Here is a 22,659-nt window from a genome sequence, read left to right on the forward strand (position 1 = left end):
ACAATCCAGAGGTTCCTGCAGCTGCTGCAATCCACTCTCGGCTTACTGAGTGGTACCAAGGGGCTGTGAGTTTTATTGTTGTTTATTACTGGAATGCATTTATTAACCATTTTAATTTTGCTTCTCCATCAAGGTCAGAAAGATGTTAAATAGTATAAAATAGTCAGATCAAAACCTTAAAAATGTTGGTAAGGGACCAAAACTACCACCACAAGTTTGTTTCATGTTTTCACTAAAACACAAGTGAAAAAAAAAATCTGTTATTTAAATCAATATCACATTCAAGATAATCTTCTCGTGCACCTCAGGACCTTCTTCAGATATTTTATCTTGCAGTGGGATTCATGTTATGCCCTGTTGTTTTGGCCCTCCCTCACAACGTGCGGGACTGATTGCTTGAAAAATGACGAGTAGGCTTCTCATGAACTTCCATGAGTTTGAACTCCTTACTAGAGTTGGATGTCTCGACACCGGTCTTGGTCTCGACTTTGGTCTTGCTATCTGAGATCGACATAGCGGTCGGGAGATTTGGAGTCAACCATCGGCGGAGCGGGGGACATGGCTTACTGGGTGGGTTGTTTATTCAGAAGCCCGGGGTCTTTTGGAGTGTAATTGGTTTCATAGTTCGATGCCTGACTGACAACTGTAAAAATCAAAAAACACACACAATATTCGAAGCACATAGCACACAGTCGTAAATTCCCCCTAATTTTGGTATGATCCGAGCTCAGACACTAGGCGACTGAGCACAGCACTTACGCATGTGAGCGAGGAAGCTTCTGCCTGGGAGTTTGCTGTAGGAGAAGTGCAGACAGGCAGACAGAGGAGAGCTGAAGTTTGACCAGGTACCAAAGCAAATCATTCGTACTGTACAAATAATGTAAATATGACGGTGCATCACAAAAGATTGATATCAAACTGATCACTTGACCCATATTACCTTACTTGCTCTTCGAGTGAATCAACAAATGGCGAAATGAAAAGCTGAACAACAATGCTGTTTTTTTACAGTCTTAGCTTACATGTGTGTTTATTTCATATTTTCAGTTGTTACCCTCCACGGCTAAACAAACTCTCTAAATCAGCTTCAGTTATGTACTGATGAACACAACAATGGACATAAGGAGCTTCTTTCAAAGAAAAAACTCAGTTAAAGGTTATTTTATACAATATGCTTTGTATGTTGTTCAGTATATTTCTATGCAAAACAAGAGGAATTTCAAAACACAGCAGTATATTCACAGTTGAAACCAGATATTTACATACAGTTTAGGGAGAAAACATAAAAACATTTTTTTTACTGTTAAACATCAATTTAGAGTAAACTTGTTTTGTTTTAGATAAATAAATACTGAAATATCTTTTGAATTAGTTAAATGTCAGAATAAAGAGAGAAACAGATGTATTTTTTTTATCACTTTCATCAAATTTAGGAGTACATATACACTAAGTTTATAGTTAATTAATAAGAAAACTATAGACGATTCTATTCTGACCTGAAGAAGCTTCTGATTGGTTAGTAGAGTCCATGTGAGTAAATTGGTGGCACACCTGTGGATGCATATAAGGCACGCCCAAAACACAGAGTCTGTTTCTTTGACATGGGAAAATCAAGAGATATCAACCAAAACACAAGGAAAAGAATTGTGGAGCTCCATAAGTTTGGCTCAATTTTGAATACAATTTGGTGCCATTTGCAATTAAGAAATACAGATAGTTTCTCTCTTTACTCTTAAATTTAACAAATATGTTTTTTATATTTATCAATCTAAAAAAATAAAAAAATATTTAGTCTGATTTGATGTTACAATTAAAAAAGTGTTTGTGTTTTTATCTGAAAAGTATGTAAATATCTTTCAACTGTATATTTGATGATGTTGGTGTTTGTGTCAGGGCTCTGTGTGCAGGCGGATGGAGAGGTGGATCCAATCGCAGGACTCAGACACTGAATTGTAACTTAAACCTCAGCTTTATTGCTGGCACGAAAACAAAACATAAACTGAGCAATGGTAGCGAATACTGAACACTAACATGGAAACACACAGGCATAGTCTGATGGTACGACGCGACACCGGGTTGAGGAAAACACAGGGCTTAAATACACAGGGTAGTAATGAGGGAATGGGCAACGGAAGGGAGACACAGCTGGGAGAGATCAGGGCTAACGAGACGGGGGAACCAAGCTGCACACACTAACATAAGACAAAGACTTTCACAATAAAACGGGAAACATGAATTACTGAACAAGCACGCAGACTTAACACTGAGAGACAGAAAATACCACATGGAACTCAAACAATACATGAAACCACAAATCCTAAAGCACGGAATAAACAGAAACATGAACTCTAATAATAACCATCATCACCACCACCACAAGAGAATGAGAAAACAATCCAAAACACCAAGATAACTGAAACACAAAGTACCAGAGAAACATAAAGAATAATCCATGATGCAAAAGTAAACCAAAACATAATAAACTCAAAATACTGGGTCCGACGGACCCAGAACCGTGACAGTTTGACTTGATTGTCAGCACAAAGAGGGAGAGAGAGGAACAGAGAGGGAACAAAAGCAGGTGAGACACACATGTTAGTCAAATGGTTGTTTGCCAAAACTTATCAGAACATGTATCTAGTACCTTGTGTATGTTTTTAGATACAATTTGTTACTTTTCAAATTCTATATTTATTAAGTTTTGCAGGCTTGTTTGCACAACAAGGCTAAATAATTATATAAACTTTTCTGAATCTAAATAGTGTACTTTGGTAGAATTAAAAGATAAGTGTAGTGCAGGTTTATGATGATTTTTAGTGCTACTATCATCTAGTTTTGATTCTGGTTCTGTTTTGGTTAAGTCCTAAGTAGTGCTGATTTTGAACTGTTGTAGTCCTGTTTTAATTCCAGATCAGTTCTGGATCTGGTTGAATTGGGGTTTAGTCCGCGTGTCTTGATACAGCCCTGATTTTGTTCTGCCTTGCTGCTTAATTAAAAAACTAGTTTAAGGTGTCCTGCATATGTGATATATATTTTTTTCTCATATGAAGTTATTCTTTTTTGAACAAAAACTCAAAACACAGCCTAATACATCTTTCAGTCATTTCTAACCCTCTGGAGTCAACAGTATCCATGACACACAACGTAACGTTCGATAATGTGTCATTTCAAAAGCATCAGCTCTAAGAGCCGTGCTTAGAGAGTGCTTTGTAGTGAATCAGAAGAGTCGACTCCCATTGAGCGAGAGCCGGCTCCTCACTTAATTTCCTTTCGCTGCTCAGCTCTTGCACAGTGGCTCAGCTATGCTCCAATCCCTCCATATTGTGGCCAATCACATGCGAGGATATAGCATAATATCGTTATGTGAAAAACAGAGAGGGTGAGAGACGCGACAGTCAAGTGGAGCGTGCGTCTGTCCACTCAGTAAGTGAGTGAGACAGTAGACAGCGGTGAGGAGGGCTGTGCGAGTGCATCGCAGAAACACATAAATATGCCCGGCACCCGTAAACGAAGCAGCATCTGGCTGCAGTTTAAAGACTTTTTTGTCTCGGTCTTGACTCGGTCTGTCTTGGTCTTGGTCTTGGTTTAGGCGGTCTTGACTACAAGTCTACTCCTTACCTGCTGTTTGGTCCTAAGAGCCCAGAGGAACGTGACTAGACTTTAAGTTTTTTTGAATACATTTTACGTCTCATCCAAAAGGCTTCTTCGGTTCTAAAACTAAATGGTGGAGAGTCAGAGGTACTTGGACCCTAGTGTGGCTTGTCCCTTAAGCGGGTTGTTGCAGCACAATTAATCATGTGACTAATCACATGAGCCAAGATGGGAAAAAAGTGATGGGTCATTGCCACCAGAGATTTCAGGTCAAACCATTGTGACACCTTGCCCACCCTATCATGGGACCTATTGAGGGTACCTGACCCAGGATGTGAATGGGCGTTAAGGCGTCTGGATTATAGATGGCAGACAGTTGGTGTTAGAAGCCAAGCCCTCTGTTCAAAGATGGATGTTCACAGTGGACATTTCACTCCTCTTTCAAACCATCTGTCTTCTCCGTCCAACATTTGGACATTGGCATCTTAACGATGTTTATTTGTTGACAAGTGGCTGTTTGGTTTCTCCAATCTCTCCAAGGTCTGAGCACTCCTCAGTGCTCACCTGCAGATCCAGGGGATCTGATCAGCAGTGATGAGCCGTCATGTGACATTCAGGTCAGTTTGAAACAGCAGATGATGCCAGAGGTCCCTGGTGAAAGTGACAGAGTTCAGAATAGGACTTGAGAGACAATAGCAGCTGACCTCTGAGTTCAAATCAGCTGATGATTTTGATTTGTTCTCAGTATTTTTTGATAAAAAAAAACAAACATGTAAATGTAATTAATTTTATGACACAGGATCCAATCCATTTCCTTCACTACTTATCCTTTTCATGGTCACAGAAAACTATTCACACAGACATTTTATTCATCCAGTTTAACAGATAATCTCAATGGGAGGAACGCAGGGAAGGTTTCAACTGTCCATCAGGTCGGAACACAAAGAAGTCACTGTATGCTAACTATGCCCACCACGAGGTGTACCCATGTTATTTATATAGGTTCATATCACAGCAGTGAAATTGTAAGGTAAAGACCCAACAATAAGAGATACATACAGAGAAAACAGAGCATTTTGGCAACTGTGGGAAGAAAAAACTCCTTTTTAACAGGAAGAAACCTAAGGCAGAACCAGGCTCAGGGAGAGGCAGCCATCTGCCACAACCGGTTGGGATTGTTGGCTATTTACTAAAAATGTGTCAAGTGACTGATATATAATCACGTTGATTTGTTATAAAGTGAAGAAACGATACAGTATGAAGGGTCAGTCACATCCACCTCATCTGTATGTCTTTATGTCATTATCACATGATGTCCATCTTGTGTGTGTGTGTGTGTGTGTGTGTGTGTGTGTGTGTGTGTGTGTGTGTGTGTGTGTGTGTGTGTGTGTGTCGCGGCACCACACCTTTGCCACAAAGGAAATTTGGCAGCGACTCCAGACTTTGTGGCGAGAAAGAAAAGAGAGAAAGAAGGAGGGAGGACATTTTTCCTTATAACTCGTGATAACACACACACACACACACACACATTCTGGACAAGAAACCAAGACACAATGGCATCGTAATGGGTGTGTTTACTAGAGAGTGTGTGTGTGTGTGTGTGTTTATGTGTGGGAGAGGTCATGTTCACACACCATTCTATTTTAGAACACGCTAACGGAGGGAAGTGTGTGTGATGATGGATAGGAGACACATACACACAATTAACATGGGTTGCTGTGGGAATCCCCCACCTATATCTCACACACACACACGTGCGCGCACACACGGTCACATAGTGTACAACACATAACTAAACAAAAGAGTCGCGCACATCGTTTACATGACCCCTGACTGTGTATTATGGTGTGCAGCTCACTTTATGAGCAAATATTCACAGAAACTTATCGAAACAGAAACTTGATGGTGAAGATCAGCGTTTAGTAACCGATGCAGGTCTAGATTAATATGCCAACATTAAAGTGAAACACTAGACTAACACATGCTAAAAGTTATTATCACAGAGCAGAACTATTCCTACCCCTCACCCAAAAAAACCACCAGAGACTGCATGATCATAACTGGAAAAATAAAATGTTTTTTCTTTCATAATGGAGGAAGACAAACACCCGGACAAAGTGACTGTAGTTTACTCACAGAGGAACAAGAAAATGTTATTTCTTCTTTAGGGACCTCCGCAGCAGATCATTTGCCTCCATCTCACCATACTGCAGATCCACCTCTGTGTATGATGGAGACAATCACAGTCTGACAACTTATTAGCTCTGCCTAAAGTCTGATCCTCCAAATCACTAATTTGCAGGGTGCATTTATTTTGTTTATTACTGCAAATATTTTTGTTGTCTCTATACTGTTCTATTTCTGCTAGATATCCATGTCAAATGGGCTAACTCCTGTTGTTTTTAAATGTGCTCTGAATGCATCAGATATTCTTTGGTACATGTGACACATGAAAACAATCACATGAATACTTTAAGCTTGAAGTTTCACAACGAAAACAATGTGTATACTTCAAAATATAGAAAGGTCAAAATCTGAACAAATAGCAGATTTTAATATGTAAATTATTCTGGAAAGCATCCATAAATAACTTGCATTACTGACCATAGTAAGAAAAAGAGACATCTAAAAAACAACCCCACACCACCTTCCTTGACTGTGAAGATGGTTAACTTGTGTTGCTCTGTCAGCTGTCTCTCTGTCTGTCCATCTATTCATAGAGCAGCAGCAGAACTTATCATTTTCTCTCCTATAATTAATTTACTGCAGCACCGCAGGACCTTTCCCACTGAACACAATGCATATATTCTCTAACTGAACACTTGTTTTGCCTCTCATCTCTTATGGGCTGTTGTCTTTTTATGTCCTTGTCCCTGTCATTTATCGCCTTGCTTTCTGTGAGTCTCATGTAAGTATTTTCACAGCACGGCTTCCTTTAAAAAGTTTTTAATTTTCCTTCTGTTGTAGTTTTGACATCTTAAATCAGTTCCAAGCCCCTTTCTCAAAAATATATATGTGCACACACTTAAAGGAAGGTAGAAGCAAAGGTCAGGAAATAAAACAAAGATGCATGATGTGAAAGGGGCCTGTGAATCGTGTCAAGTCAAGTGGCTTTATTGTCATTTCAACCGTGTGCAGTGGTTCAGTACACAGTGAGGAGAGACGGTGCTACATATGACAGACAATCAACACAGGGCGACATAAAGTGTGCAAAAACTATTTTAAAAAAAACAAAAGAAAAACAGTGCAACACCACACAGAACAAAACTATGCAGACACAACAGTGAACTAGAAAAATTTGCATTTCCTGCGAAAATGCTGTGTGGATGCTGGAATGCTGAAGCTGTCTGCTGAAAATGACTGAAAAGTTTGAAAGGTTGCAAAAATTTTATGGCAGTAAAAGAGGTGGAAAGGCAAAGATTCTGCTTAAAAGGGGTAAAGAAGTTCAAATTTGTACTGAAAAGAGGAGAGGTGAAAAGGTTTCTTCTGAAATGAGCAGAAGATACTGAGATTTGTACTGATACGAGGTGAAAGGCTGAAAATTCTGCTTAAAATAGGTGAATCAGCAGAATTTCTACTGAAAAAGAGGTAAAAAGTAGTTGCACTGAAAACAGGTGAATCAGCAGAATGTCTGTAAAAAGAGATTTCTGTTGAAAACACCTGAAAAATCTGGGATTTGTGCTGAAAAGGGGTGAAAAACTCACAATACTGCTGAAACGGGTGAAGAAGAGGTGTTGGGCTGTTGAGAAGAGTTAAATAAGTTGAACTGACAAATGCGATGATATGGCACAAATACTATGATTGGGTACAAATACTATAATTTGGCACAAATACTATGATTTAGTACAAATACTATGATTTGGCAGAAATAGTATGATTTGGCAATAATACTGCGCTTTTAGCACAACTACTGAGATTTGATTGAAATACTATGATTTAGAAAAGATATTATGACTTTGTACAAATACAATGTTTTGGCACAAATACTATGATTTGGTTCAGATGCTATGATTTGAAACAAATACTATGATTTGGCAGAAATACTATTATTTAGTTGAAATACTATGATTTTCCAGAAATACTATGCCTTAGTAGTAATACTATAACATAACAGATATATGATGATTTTGCAGACATTCTGGTTTTACACAAATACTATAATAAGGCAGAAATACTATGTTTTAGCACAAATACTATGATTTGCTATAAATACTATGATTTGGCACATATACTGTATTCAGCAGATATACTATAACAAAATAGAGAGTCTATGACTTAGTAATAATACTACAACATAATAGATATACAATGATTTTGCAGACAGTCTATGTTTTTGCACAACTAGCACAATGTGGCAGAAATACTATGATTTGGCACAAATACTATGTTTCAGTACAAATACTATGATTTGGCAATAATACTGCGTTTCAGCACAACTACTGAGATTTGATTGAAATACTATGATTTAGAAGCAATACTATGAGTTCATTACAAATACTATGTTTTGGTTCAAATACTATGATTTGCAACAAGTAGTATGATTTCAAGACAAGTACCATGATTTAGTACAAATACTAAGAATTGCCAGAAATACTGTGACTTAGTAGTAATACTTTAACATAACAGATATACTGTGATTTAACAGACAATATGTTTTTGCACAAATACTACAATTTGGCAGACATACTATGTTTGGGCACAAATACTATGATTTGCTATATATACTATGATTAGGCACATATACTATAATCAGCAGATATATTATAACATAACAGAAATTCTATGACTTAGTAGTAATACTATAACATAACAGAAATTTTAATTGGGCACAAATAACATGATTTGGCACAAATACCATGATTTGGCAAAAAAATACCATGATTTGGCACAAATGCTTTGAGGTAAGAGCCAAAAAGGGTGTAGTTTGTGTGTGATCACCTGTGTGTACACCTGTGAGCATGGACGTGCTTGTTTTTTTTGTTTGTTTGTTTGTTTGTTTGTTTTTTTTAAAGGTTCCTTCATGTAATGATCTGCTAGAGGGTGTGGGGGGCCACTGCCCCGTCCTCCAGGGCATGACGCAGGTATGGAGGAGATCAAAACTCTAGACATCCAGAGGCCCCCAGAACACAAGAGACCAAGGAAGACCAACAGAGGGGCAGCTGCGTCACTATCCCAGAAAGAGCTGAGGAGAGTCCCAGATGAGGGGTCACTCAGCAGCTGCGGAGCAGAAGCCAGGGGGTTGCAGTGACGCGTGCCCGTGAGCTCCGCCGGCAGCCAGCTGTGCCTGAGTGACCGAGCCCGGGCCGAGAGGCCGAGGGCACCCGCCTCCGAAGTGGCCCGAGCGAGCCCCAGGCTCCAGGCCCCGATAAGCAGCCGCCAAGGAGTGAGCCGGTGTGTACCTGGGCGCCCACCCCCAGACACAGAGAACCACCAACGCACCGATGTCTGAGGGCGTCCACCACCGGCAGGGGAAGTGGTGGGGGGAGATAGGCCTCCAAACCTTGGAGGGCCTGAGATGTCCCCAGAGAGGTGGCGTCTGATACCCAACCTGACATATAGACACAGACATACAGGCACACACAGATACAAACATCCATTCCCACCCTCATGCTCTCATATGCAATTATTCCACACTCAACCAACGCGGAGACAGACATAAAGAGACGCTGTACACACAATCACTCTCCCCAAGCGCATTCTAAGAACCGGGTCTGGGTACCCTTGCCCTGGAGGGGAAACTGCACCCAGACCCAGGTGGTGTTAGCCTTTTCCCTGCGGTGGGGAGAAGCAGACCGCCCCGACTCCGCAGCAGCAGGGAGGCCCCACATTCCAGACCCCAGTCGGACGGCCAACTCGGACTAGCCTCCCCGCTCCAGCAGGCCGCAGAGAACGGGGGTGTGTGAAGACTCAAACCTCCTCCACCCGCTCATATGTAGTGTTGATGTATGTGTGTTCTAAGGTGCATTTAAAACCCAGGAGGGCATGGAGCTACCTGCCAGAGCAGCAGGTAAGCGCATAGCTCCTCCTGCTAGCCCTCAATGTCTACGTGTATTTAAAATTGAGAGGTGGGCAACGACGCCAGGGGTGAGGTGTACACCCTGATGGTAATTTGGATTCTGTGTGGCGTGCCCACCCCCAAGATCCTATATGTATGTGTAATGAGAGTGTGAGTAATGTGAATGTCTAAGGTGTGGGATAAAATTGAGGCAGAGGCAGCCAGAAGGGGACAGAGGGGGGGATGCCTCCCTGCACCCTGGTGACACACCCTCACCCCAAGGCCCTGCATGTGTGGGTGACTGTGGTGGAGCGAGAAGAGGGAGGCAGCTGGAGATGGGGAGGGAAGGAAGGAGGGCAGTGACCCCTCCTGGGGCCAGCTCCCGCTGACCCCAGTAAGCACCCCCATACTCTGCAACCCGCCAGGGAAAGGGGGGCCCAGGCCCATCCGGACCGGGGCCCAGTGCAGCAGCGCCGCCCGGCCCCACAGAGCCTGGGACAGCCCACCCGACCCCACCACAGAGAAAACTACACCCACCCCATCATCCACTAATCTTCCAGACTACACAAGACAATAGACGCCCAGGCTGAGATCTTCCTCCACCTCTCCTGTATCTCCCCCTCCTGCAGAGAGAGTTCCCGAAGAGAGGAAAGCTCCTGCAAGATGTGACAACCTCCCCCACCAGTTGAAGAGCCCCCCAGGTGGCTCGATGCACCGGCGGCACCCCGCGCCAGGGCTGAGCCCCCATACACCCACCCGCCCACAACCCCGGCAACACACCAACCAGGACCCAGGCCCCTGAGGCCCGGCCAGGGCCCCAGCCCAGAGACGGACCGCCCCCAGAACCTCACGCCCGTCCCGGACCCACCCAGGGGCAGCCAGGCTACCAGGTCAGTAACCCACGTCCGTCAGCACAGACCCTCCCTAGCCCTGCTGCACGCAGCCACGAGGAAACCATCACCCAAGAGCCAACAGAGCCCCTTATTGGCCATGACCGCTACCGCGGGTTGAGCCCCCAAGGAAGATGCTCCTGGGGAACCCCCGATGCCCTAAGCCTGTCCCTACCCCCACACCTATCACAACAGTGAAGGTGGGACCAAACTATGACCCCCACCCCACTAGGTGATGGAGCTGATCAAAGGAGCCCAGAGAAATTGATCTGATGTGGTGGCAGAGGCTGTATCAAGACTAATGTAATCTAATAGATAATTTCTATATTGGTTAAAATTAAGATTATTTTATTTTTCCAGTTCATGAGGACTGTTTTCTTGGCTATGCATAGTGCAGTGAAAACCATATGGGCTATATTCTTTTCCGTAGTGACATTATCTAAGCTGCCCAACAAACACACTAAAGGGGAAGTTGGAATGTTACATTTCAGACACTTTAATAAGTCTTCACATATCTCGCGCCAAAACTTCTGAACTGGTGGACAGAACCAAAGAGCGTGGATATAATTGTCCGGTGAATTGGTTTGGCAGTGTGAGCAGTTGTTGGTAGACGTAAAGCCCATCTTGAACATCCGATGACCTGTATAGTGCACTCTATGTAGTATTTTGTATTGAATTAATTGAAGACTGGGATTTCTAATTAGATGAAACGTTTTGAGCAAATTCAATTCAATTCAATTCAATTTTATTTATATAGCGCCAAATCACAACAAAAGTCGCCTCAAGGCGCTTTATATTGTACAGTAGATAGCACAATAATAAAAAAAAAAAAAAAAACTGGTGCTAGAATCGTCCAGAATTCTTTGTAGAATTCTGCAGGAAAGCCGTCTGGACCTGGAGCCTTATTATTGGGCATACTTATCAGGGCTTCCTGGAGTTCACCTAATGTCAGTGGCGAATCCAGTGCAATTGCTTGAGAGTCTGATAATTTTGGGAGAGTTATGTTGTCTAAAACTGATCAATTTCCTTTTTAGATGGGTTTATTTGTGGTGAATACAACGATTTATAGAAATCCCTGAAGATGTTGTTTATTTGTTTTGGTTCATATATTGTGTTCCCAGATGAATCTTGAACAGCACATATAGTTGTTTTTTCTTTATTTATTTTTAGCTGGTTTGCTAGAAATTGACCGGATTTATTACTATGTTCATAATTTTGTAAGCGTAGTCTTTGTACTAAGAATTTGGTTTTTTATCAATTATCTCATTTAATTCTAGTTTTGTTTTGCGTATTTTGTTCAATGTTTCCTGATCTTGGTGGGACGCGTGAGGCTTCTTCTAGTGATTTGATGGTTTTTCTAATTCCTGAATATTTTTGTTTTCTTTTTCTTTTTATGTGATGAGAAAGAAATTATTTTACCTCTCATCACAGCTTTCCTGCTTCCCATAAAACAGAAGCTGATGTTCGGGAGTGTCATTAAAGTCTAAATATGAAGTCCACTCTTTTTAAAATATTTAATAAAGTCTTCATCTTTAAGCAGTGATGTATTAAATCTCCAGTTTTTACTTAGTGTGGTATTATTCTTCTGCATTAGTGTTAAAGATACAGGAGCATGATCACTGACAGCTATAGGGTGAATCTCAGTGTCTGAGATGTCACTCAGCAGTGAGCTGCTGACCAAAAAATAATCCAGACGAGAGTAGGAGTGATGAACATGAGAGAAGAAAGTATATTCCTTACTAGTGGGGTGAAGGGAGCGCCATGCATCGCAAAGACCAAAGTCGCTCATATACTGTTTGATTATATTTGTGGACTGCCAATTACGCTGATTTCCTGCTGTATTGAGCCTATCCATTTCTTCATTTAGTCCAAGGTTGAGGTCGCCTCCAAGAACAAGTGTGCCATCTAAGTGTTCAGAGAGTGCACTGAAAAAAACCGTGAAAGAATGAGGGATCATCAACATTTGGACCATATACACTTACAATACATAGCTTTTTATCAAGTATAGATAGTTTAATGATTAAGAATCTGCCCTCTGGATCTATAACTGTATCGAGTACTGTGAAATTAATTTTTTATGGATTAAAATCGCTACTCCCCTTTGTCTAGAGTTATAACAAGCTGAGAACACATTAGGAAATTCAGGTGTTTTAGTTCATTCGAACCTCTAAGAGGTCTGTGGGTCTCTTGTAAAAGGACAACATCTGCCTGTAGTTTTTTGAGTTGGTTAAATATTTTAACCTCTTTTCTCTGGAGCCAGCTCCATTTACATTCCATGAGACGAATCTTAGTGCACCCATAGATGTCTGTGTATAACTAGGGGTGTATGCTGTGTGTGTTGCTTAGACAGGTGGAGAGAAAACATCACTTGTTCATAAATAAAGAGACGGAGAGAGAGAAGGAATATGTGGCGAGATGCTCCCTGAGTCTGACTATGTGTTTGCATATTTACTAATATGAGTACGCTTGGCTTAAGTGTGTGTATCCTATACGACTGTGTGCGCTGTCTGACTGATGTAAATGTGCTGCCGCTGCGCCGCATGACTGTGCGTGATCGTGCTGTGCATGTGTCGAAATAAAGGATGTTGTTTGTGGATGAGTGTGGAAGCAGGTGATCAAGCAGTGAAAGAAATAAATAAATAAAGAAACCAAGGACAAGGGTGAGCAGCATAAAAACAAGAGGGGAAAAAGAGAGGAAAAAAACGAGAGGAAAAAAAAAAAGAAACAAAAACGGAAACATTCCAATTAAACCACTGACGGAGAGTGACGGTGTTAATTCTGCTATGATATCACACTTAAGATGCGATTTAATACTACTAAGTTAGACAGATGTTAATGCAAATTAGTGTGAGTGGATGGGGAAAGGGTGTAGCGGATTCTTATCTGGTGTGAAGTTAATACAGCCGCGGAGTGGTGTCGGGGTCGCGGTGGAGCTGTCCGTCCACGTACAGCCGGTCCACAGCGATGACAGCGTGGGAGCCCTTCTGGATGAAGCCGCGTCGGATTGGGAAGAGGACCCTGCGTCGTTCCAGGATCTCTTTGGGGAACTGATCGTTCACGCTGAAGTCCGTTCCTTTTAATTCCCTGCCGCGGCTTTTCACATGTTCCTTTTGAGGCCGAAGCTGAGGCGGAGGCTGGACCAGACGGAGCTGATGAAGGTGAGGCGAAGGCTGGACCAGGCGAAGACAAAGCTGATGCAGAGGCTGGGTCAAACGAAGCTGATGACGCTGAAGAGGAGGCCACTGCAGGCGACGCCGAAGCCGATGATGAGGCTGGACCAGGCGAGGATGAAGCGGGAGCTGGACCAGGCGAGGATGAAGCGGGAGCTGGACCAGGCGAGGATGAAGCCGGAGCTGGACCAGGCGAGGATGAAGCCGGAGCTGGACCAGGCGAGCATGAAGCCGGAGCTGGACCAGGCGAGCATGAAGCCGGAGCTGGACCAGGCGAGCATGAAGCCGATGCGGAGGCTGGACCAGGCGACGCTGAAGCCGATGCGGAGGCTGGACCAGACGACGGCAAAGCTAAAGCCGAATCTGGACCAGGCGAAGCTGAATCTGGACCAGACGACGGCGAAGCTGATGCGGAGGCTGGACCAGATGACGGCGAAGCTGAAGCTGAATCTGGACCAGACGACGCTGAAGTTGGACCAGGCGGAGCTGAAGCTGAATCTGGACCAGACGATGCTGAAGCTGATGCGAAGGCTGGACCAGGCGATGCTGAAGCTGATGCGGAGGCTGGACCAGGCGACGCTGAAGCTGATGCGGAGGCTGGACCAGGCGACGGCGAAGCTGATGCAGAGGCTGATGAAGCTGATGCAGAGGCTGCTGCAGGCGACGCTGAGGACGCTGAAGCTGGACCAGGCGACGCTGAGGATGCTGAAGCTGGACCAGGCGAAGCTGATGAAGCTGATGAGGAAGCTGGACCAGGCGAAGCTGATGAGGAGGCTGCTGCAGGCGACGCTGATGAGGAGGCTGCTGCAGGCGACGCTGATGAAGCGGGAGCTGGACCAGGCGACGCTGCAGCCGGAGCTGGACCAGGCGAGGATGAAGCCTCGGAGGCTGCAGCTGGCGAGGATGATGAGGCTGCAGCAGGCGAGGATGAAGCTGCAGCCGGCGAGGATGATGAGGCTGCAGCTGCCGGCTGGATGGGCTCCTCAGGCCCTCCAGCTGACGAGGCAGAAGACTGGACAGGCTCCTCAGGCCCTCCAGCTGATGAGGCAGGAAGCAGGCTAGGTTCTCCTGAACCTCCAGCTGACGAGTCTTGGGACTGGACGGGCTCCTCGGGCCCTCCAGCTGACGAGGCAGGAATCTGGACGGGCTCCTCGGGCCCCCTAGTCTCAGAACCAGTGGGCACTGGAGCCCCTGGCACACACAGGACAGAACCAGCAGGTGCGGGGACCTCTGGCAGAGACAGAACAGAACCAGCAGGTGCGGAGACCTGTGGCAGAGACGGAACAGAACCAGCAGGTGCAGAGACCTCTGGCAGGGACAGAACAGAACCAGCAGGTGCGGGGACCTCTGGCAGCGAAAAAAGAACAGAACCAGCAGGTGCGGAGACCTCTGGCAGGAAGGAACAGAACCAGCAGGTGCGGGGACCTCTGGCAGCGACAGAACAGAACTAGCAGGTGCAGGGACCTCTGGTAGCGACAGAACAGAACCAGCAGGTGCGGGGACCTCTGGCAGGGACAGAACAGAACCAGCAGGTGCGGGACCTCTGGCAGGGACAGAACTGAACCAGCAGGTGCGGGGACCTCTGGCAGGGACAGAACAGAACCAGCAGGTGCGGAGACCTCTGGCAGGGACAGAACAGAACCAGCAGGTGCGGGGACCTCTGGCAGAGACAGAACAGAACCAGCAGGTGCGGGACCTCTGGAGACAAAGTCACCAGTAACTGAACCTCTGCAAAGTCAGGGCACTGGCTTTGCAGGGCACTGGCTTTGCCCCGCAGCGCTGGCACGGTACAGTCCTTAGCTGGCGCCTTGGCCTCCAGGGGTCCAGAGTCGGCTGAAGGCAGAAACTCAGCCTCTGGGAGGCCCTGGGGCGAGTACCAGTCTCTAAATTAGCCAGTTTCTGAGAAACTAGAGTGGTTTTAATGTGTTTTTGTCTCTCCGCTAAAATGGGCGCCAGGAACGGATTCAAAATGGGTGGCGCAGACACAGCCTCCAGTATGGAGGGGCAGGTGACCGGGCTAATGGAATAGATGGAGGCTGGGCTAATGAGCTGGCTAAAAGCTGATGTACTGGTTGAAGTGAAACTGGAGTTGGTGGTGGAGTGGATGAAACCCAGTCAGTTACTGTTATGGATGTTTTAAAAATGCCAACTTGTGAGAGGTCAGTTACCACGAAGGTGGGTAAGCTCCGTGTACTGTCTTTACGAACAGCCCCAGAAAACACAGTCTCAGAAGCACCAGCGTCCTTTGAACTCACCACAGCTGGTCACACAGAAGTCCCTGAATCCGGCTGTGGGGTGAAGTGCCGGCGGCGCGATCGTTGCTTCCCCACCGCTGACGGCTCCGACGGACAGGGCAAAACCTCCGGCCGGTCGGGCCGTGAAACCTCCGGTGGGTGAAGCTGAGACGGCTGCTTCGGGACGGTCGTAGTCCACTGTTGCAGGGCAGAATCCGCCACTTCCCGAGCTTGCACCGCCTCCCGGGCTTTATGCAGCTCAGAGATTAATTCAGTAAATCCCCTGACCTGGTGGAGATAGGGATTTCCATCCAGAATAGCCTCAATGGCATTTATCCCCACAACCTTCGCCGCATGCGTTGGAGGTGTGGGTTACCCAGTCCACCAGGCGTAGGGGGCGTGTGAGGTCGCTCTCCCCGGGCGAGTCCGCTGGATCCATCTTATGGTCACGTCAGACTGTCACGGCTGCGCAGCAGTCGTGTGGTGAATTGAGAAAAGGATCCAAAATGCAGGCACTGGCTAAAAGCGAGTGAATGTTTATTTACAGAGGTGATAAGGTGACAAAAACAGGAGGAGCAGAGCGGGAGTAAACAAACCTAAACTGGGGAAAACTAAAGAACTCAACTTAAACCAAACACGCACGGGAGGAGGAACAAAAAGCACAAAGAAAGATGGCGGAGAGACGCAGACTGAACACCGGGTGACACAGAATTCTGCAGACGGACATGGAGTAAAACAGACGACGCGACAGAGAGCACAGGAAAACACAGGGCTTAAATACACAGGGGAGTAATCAGGGAATGGGCAACAGGAGGGAGACACAGCTGGGAGAAATTAGGCTAACGAGACAGAGGAGAGGTAAAACTGAACACACTGACATAAGACATGAACTTTCAGAATAAAACAGGAAACACACAGACACAGAGAACCCGACAGGACACTGAACTTGACAGGCAGACTCATGAGCAGAAACAGTGACACCAGGGACAGACAGAGGGAACACAGGCAGGGATGAAACAAAAACACTAACACATAGCAAACCTAAACAAAAGGCAAAACAGAATAAACGAGAACAAAGAATAATATAAAGAAACACAAAACACTGAGTCCTCAGACTCAGGACCATGACAAATACGATGATATGGCAGAAATACTATGATTGGGTACAAATACTATGATTTGGCACAAGTACTATGACTTAGTACAAATACTATGATTTGGCACAAATACTATGATTTAGCAGAAATACTATGTTTTAACATAAATAATATCTTTTGACAAAAATTTCTGCTAAAGGTACTATTTCTGCTTTTTAGCAGAAATACTGTAATTTGGCATAAATACTATGATTTAGGATAAATACTATGATTTGGCAGATATACTATATTCAGCAAATATACTATAACATAACAGACATTCCTCCACTTAGTAGTAATACTATAACATAAAATAAATATTATGGTTTTGCCCCAAAACCATGATTTGGCACAAACACCTTGATTTTTCAAAAATACTATGATTTAGCAGAAATACTATGATTGAGCAGAAGTACTAAGATGTAGTAGAAGTACATTGATTTAGCACAAATACTATTATGGAGGAGTAATACTTTAACATGGGAGAAATATTGATACACACACACACACACACACAGAGAGCAAAGTGTACAGGGGCTGTTAAGAGTCTGGGCTTGGTATATCTAGGTCAGTTAAATTGGCTGCACCTGCTGTAATCAGCACTTACACACACAGACACAGAGACATGTATAAGTTTTCTGCAGTGTATTTCTCACATTCAGGATTCCCCTCAAACAAATGGCCATAATTTCCTAACCCGACGGGCTAGAACGCTCATTCTGACACCGTTTTGTTCAGAAGAGATGGGGAAAACTTCAAGCCTTCATAATTCAGAGATAAAATATAAATTATTGAAGATATATGACTTGTAATACACTGTAACTTAGTAGAGGCGAAGCAAAACTGCCTTGACTTGCCCTCAAACAACGTTTTGTAACTCTAAATCTATATGGAGCATCAAAATCATTCTTTCACCGTAAGAAACAGCAGGCTTTGGTGAACAGTCATGGAAATTTTCAGGTCTCTGTTGAAATCAATCAAAAGATATGACGAGAGAAAAAAGTGCCTCATTTCCAGAGTTTGAAATCTGAAGAAATCTGAGCGAGGGACAAATTTCCTATCCTCAAACAAGTGTAACTCATGGCCAAACGGTAATAGGTGAGGAAAAAATTCTTGAATTGTGAGCATCAGGTATGTCTGAAGATATATTGGCACAAGCCTCATGTCTCAACTTTGTTTTGTTAAGGAGATATGACGATTTGAAAATGACTCTCATTAGAGAAATCCAGCAGTGATTTTGAACAAACTCTCCATTGACTTTGTATGGAGAGTTTTCCGACTTTTGTGTTGCTCTGAGGAGATTTGCAACAAATCTGTAAATCTCACAACAATGAAAGTGACATTTGCTGAAAGCCAGCAAAAATACCTACGTTTTGATGTATAATTTGTGGGGATTGAGTGGAAATTGAGCGAGTAGCATGAAGTTGTTCGGACAAGTGGTGAAAATTCAGAAAGTTTCACTGTCCACTCTGAGTTAATTACATAGCAACCATAACAACACATGTATTTTCTGAAAAATCACAATTTTGCAACTGAAAACTTAAAGAGGTATAATATTAAAACGGTAGAAGATCTGAAAAGCTGAATCATACAGGAATAGCCCAAAATCTGAGAACATTTTAAAGTTTGAATGGAGTTTCTAGGTGAAAGTATGAGGAAGTAGTTAAGTTTCAAAAACAAGCAAGTTTTAGCAGAATTGTGGAAGTTTTCCATTCATTTCAATGGGACAAATTAAAGGAAAAAGTGTAATATTTTAAAAGTATAATAGTAATAAACACCAAAAGGTATAGCCGGCATTAGCAGAAAGAGCAGAACAGTTTAGAGTTTGAACGGAGAAAATCGGCTGAAAACTGAGGGAGTAGTTCCACGGCGAAAAACGTACGGAAGCGACGGGAATAATAAAGAATAAAGAGAAACAGGAACTCAATAGTGTGGATGCCTCCAGCATCCACACAATTAGAAAAGTGCAACATTGAAGTTGGTTTGTGCAAAAAGTAACGCGATATATGAAGGTGTGTGTGTGTCAGTCCAGTCACTGAGTGTTCAGGAGCCTGACGGCTGATCTGATGTCCTGATCTGGTTGTATGATTCATTTTAAGACTGTTTTATTTATCAGAGCTGTCCAGTAGGCCCTTAGCTTAGATTTATAACATCAGAGGGTTTAACATGTCATCACCAAGTCACCTCCACCGTCATTCATTCAGATGGTGTTCTTTGATATCGAAATAAGCATCTGTTTGAAAAACAGCTTCTTGTAAGCTAAGATCTCCTTCAGACAAACAATAATCATATTTTTCAAGCATCAAGTTGACAAAGTTTTGGTGTGAAAGGTTTTGTTTCCTGTTACCTTCCTTCTATGTGCCATGGCTAACCTGTTGCTCATCCTACAGTAGTCCCCAACCCTTTTTGCACCACAGACCGGTTTAATGTCAGACAATATTTCAACAGCTCAGCTCTCCTCAGCTCTTTCCAGGAGGGTGGCACGGATGCCCCTCCAGTGGTCCTCCTTGGGCTCTCGCACTCTGGGGCCTCTGGATGTCTGGGACCTGGATCTCCTCCATGCCTGCTTCATGCCCTGGGGGGCGGGGTTTATGGCTCCCCACACTCCCTAGAAGATCGTTACATGGAGAAATGTTTTGAATACAAGCGCGCTGATCCACACAGGTGTTCACTGTTCATGGACACAAAACACACTATTACCGCGGAAGCACTAGCTGGTAGACAGGCCGTACACGTGTCCTTGTGCAGTTGAAAATAATCCACAAAGTCCGCTTGTAGTTGAAAACAAACATGCAAACATTTATTTCCACAGTCTTGAAATACAGTAATCCATCTGAATGTTCCTGTACACTGCCAAACACGGTAAGAAAACTGTTTGACTCCACAGCTAGTTAAAGCCCCATTACTCCACAGTGCCCATCGCGACTGCTCACCCTGTGCACAATTACCATGTATTAAAGGAACAGTACGTAAAAGTTAAATAAGAAAAGAAAATACAATATAACTGTAAACATTACACTAAACAAAATTGTAGAGTACAAACTGAAATTCCCCATTATCTTACACTTTATCTTCATCCAAAATAATTCAAATCAAATTATTAACAAATATACACTCTGTGAAATCTGAGTAAAGTAAGAGATATTTAGACCTTTATCTTATACGCACACCTTCTTGGCAGCTACCTCACAGCACATTGTGCGCTGTCAATCAATCAATTTTTTTCAATTCAATCAATTTATTTATAAGCACATTTAAAAACAACACAGGTTGACCAAAGTGCTGTACATAGTAAAAAAGTAAAAAGTAGATCAAACACACACAAAGAACAAAACAAAACTCAGTCACAATTAAAAGCTAGAGAGTAAAAATGTGTTTTCAAACGGGTTTTAAAAATGTCAAGTGTTGGAGAGATCCTAATTTCAAGAGGCAGACTGTTCCAAAGTTTGGGCGCAGCGATCGCAAAGGCCCGATCTCCTCTGTTTTTTAGCCTGCTTCTAGGGACAACAAGAACCAACTTATCAGCTGACCTGAGAGTTCTGTTAGGAGTATTTTTAGTTAACAGATCAGAGAGGTATGACAGAGCTAATCCATTTAGAGATTTAAAAACAAGCAATAAAATCTTAAAATCAATTCTACAACGTACTGGAAGCCAGTGTAAATGAGCCAAGACTGGGGAAATGTGGTCATTTTTTTATGAGTGCCTGTCAAGAGTCAGGCTGCAGCATTTTGAACTAGCTGAAGACGAGAGAGCAGAGCCTGGCTGATACCAAAATAAAGACTATTACAGTCGTCAAGCCTGGATGAAAAAAGTAAATGACAAAAATGTTCTTAGTTTTTGCAAGTGCCCTGAGCTGGAAGAAGCTGGCTTTAACAACAGAATTTATTTGTTTCTCAAATGAAAAGCTGCTATCAAAGAACACTCCCAGATTCTTTGCTAAGGGATTTCTTTTCTAGAGGACTTTTCCAGAGGACCAAGGTCAACCTTAAGAGAAAAGCGAAGGTCAGAAAGGCAAAATACTACAATCTCAGTTTTGTGGTCGTTTACATTCAAAAAATTTAATGCAAACCACGATCTAATGTCATCAAGGTAGTCTAGCAAAACTTTTAGAGAGTCCATAGAATTCTTTTTAAGAGGAAAGTAAATTTGAGAATCATCGGCATAACAGTGAATTGAGATTCTCTGTTTCCTGAAAATAGAGCCTAACGGGAGCATGTAAAGGAAACAGAGTACTGGACTTAGGATAGATCATTGAGGGACCCCACATGTAACAGGGGGGTGGATGTGGATGAAGAGCCACTGAACCTGAAAGAAAAACTTCCATCAGTTAAATTGGATCTGAACCATTCAAGTGCAGTTCCTTTAATACCCACACAGCTCTCCAGTCTTGATAAGAGAATCCCATGATCTACTGTATCAAATGCCGCACTTAGATCTAAAAGCACTAAAATGGCAGAGTTACCAGAGTCAGTAGTTAATAAAAGATCATTAAGAACTTTTAAAAGTACAGTTTCAGTGCTGTGTAGTGCTTTAAAGCCAGACTGAAATGTTTCTGCGATGTCATTAATTTCCAGAAAAGCCTGGAGTTGAAGAAAGACTCCAGTATTTTGGACAGGAAGGGGAGTTTAGAGATTGGCCTTAAAAGCTGACAGAACTGATGCATCGAGTCCCCCTGTCAGCCCCCCTTACATGTGGGGTCCCTCAAGAATCTATTTTTTCTGTCGGGAATGCGTGCTGCACAATAACATTAAATATTTAGTATTTACTATTATTTACACTGAACCAGATTAATGCAATGGTGTTGTGTTTATTATGCTATTCTCTTTTTTTGCTTGTTTTCTCTTTTCTCTCAACAGGTGACGCACAAGATTTTTATTTTCTTTTTAAGTGTCCTTCCTCACTGTCCCTCTTCCCCTCTGTTTTTCTTTTCCTTCATCTTTCTTTCTCCCTTTCCTATCCCCCAGCCATGTCTGTTCCATCTGTAACAACTGAAAATAAAATAAAATAAAATAAATAATAACAACAAAGGTCAATCAAATGGACCAATACGACTCCACTTGGTAAAGTCAATCCGTTGGGTATCTTTGTTGGCCTTCAGGCAACAATTATGACGGCTAAAGATCTAAACGGGACAGGCAAAAAAAAAAAAACCAACCCAAAAAACCAATATTTTCACAGACTGGCCTTTAAGGTGTGGTGGATAAATACAACAAAATAAAATGATACGACCGAGACAAAAACTGTGGTATTTTGTAAATATAATAAAGACTGTATAATTGTGTAACTTCATTAGCAGCGTCCTCCTGAAATACACCAACAACATTGAGAGTAACACCCTCCTCTCTGCTCCTTAATGCTCTCTGGTCACTACGGTAACGTGTACACATTTCTTTCAAAATAAGACGCACAACTACAACACCGGAAAAGACCCAGGGAAACCGAGTTAACGATAAAAACCCTGAAAACCATACCTGTCCGTGGCCCGATGGCAACTATAGGGCCATTAAAACATGTCCCAGGCGGACACAGGAAAGACAGTATTCAGTTAACTGTCAGGTGACAGTTCATGTGTGGCCAGGGATTTTGATCCAACGCTTCTTTAGTGCCGTTCTCTCCATGGTGACTTTCAAATAAAACCAAAT

Source organism: Oreochromis aureus, linkage group 20 (assembly GCF_013358895.1).
Source record: "Oreochromis aureus strain Israel breed Guangdong linkage group 20, ZZ_aureus, whole genome shotgun sequence".
NCBI classification, from domain to species: Eukaryota; Metazoa; Chordata; class Actinopteri; order Cichliformes; family Cichlidae; genus Oreochromis; species Oreochromis aureus.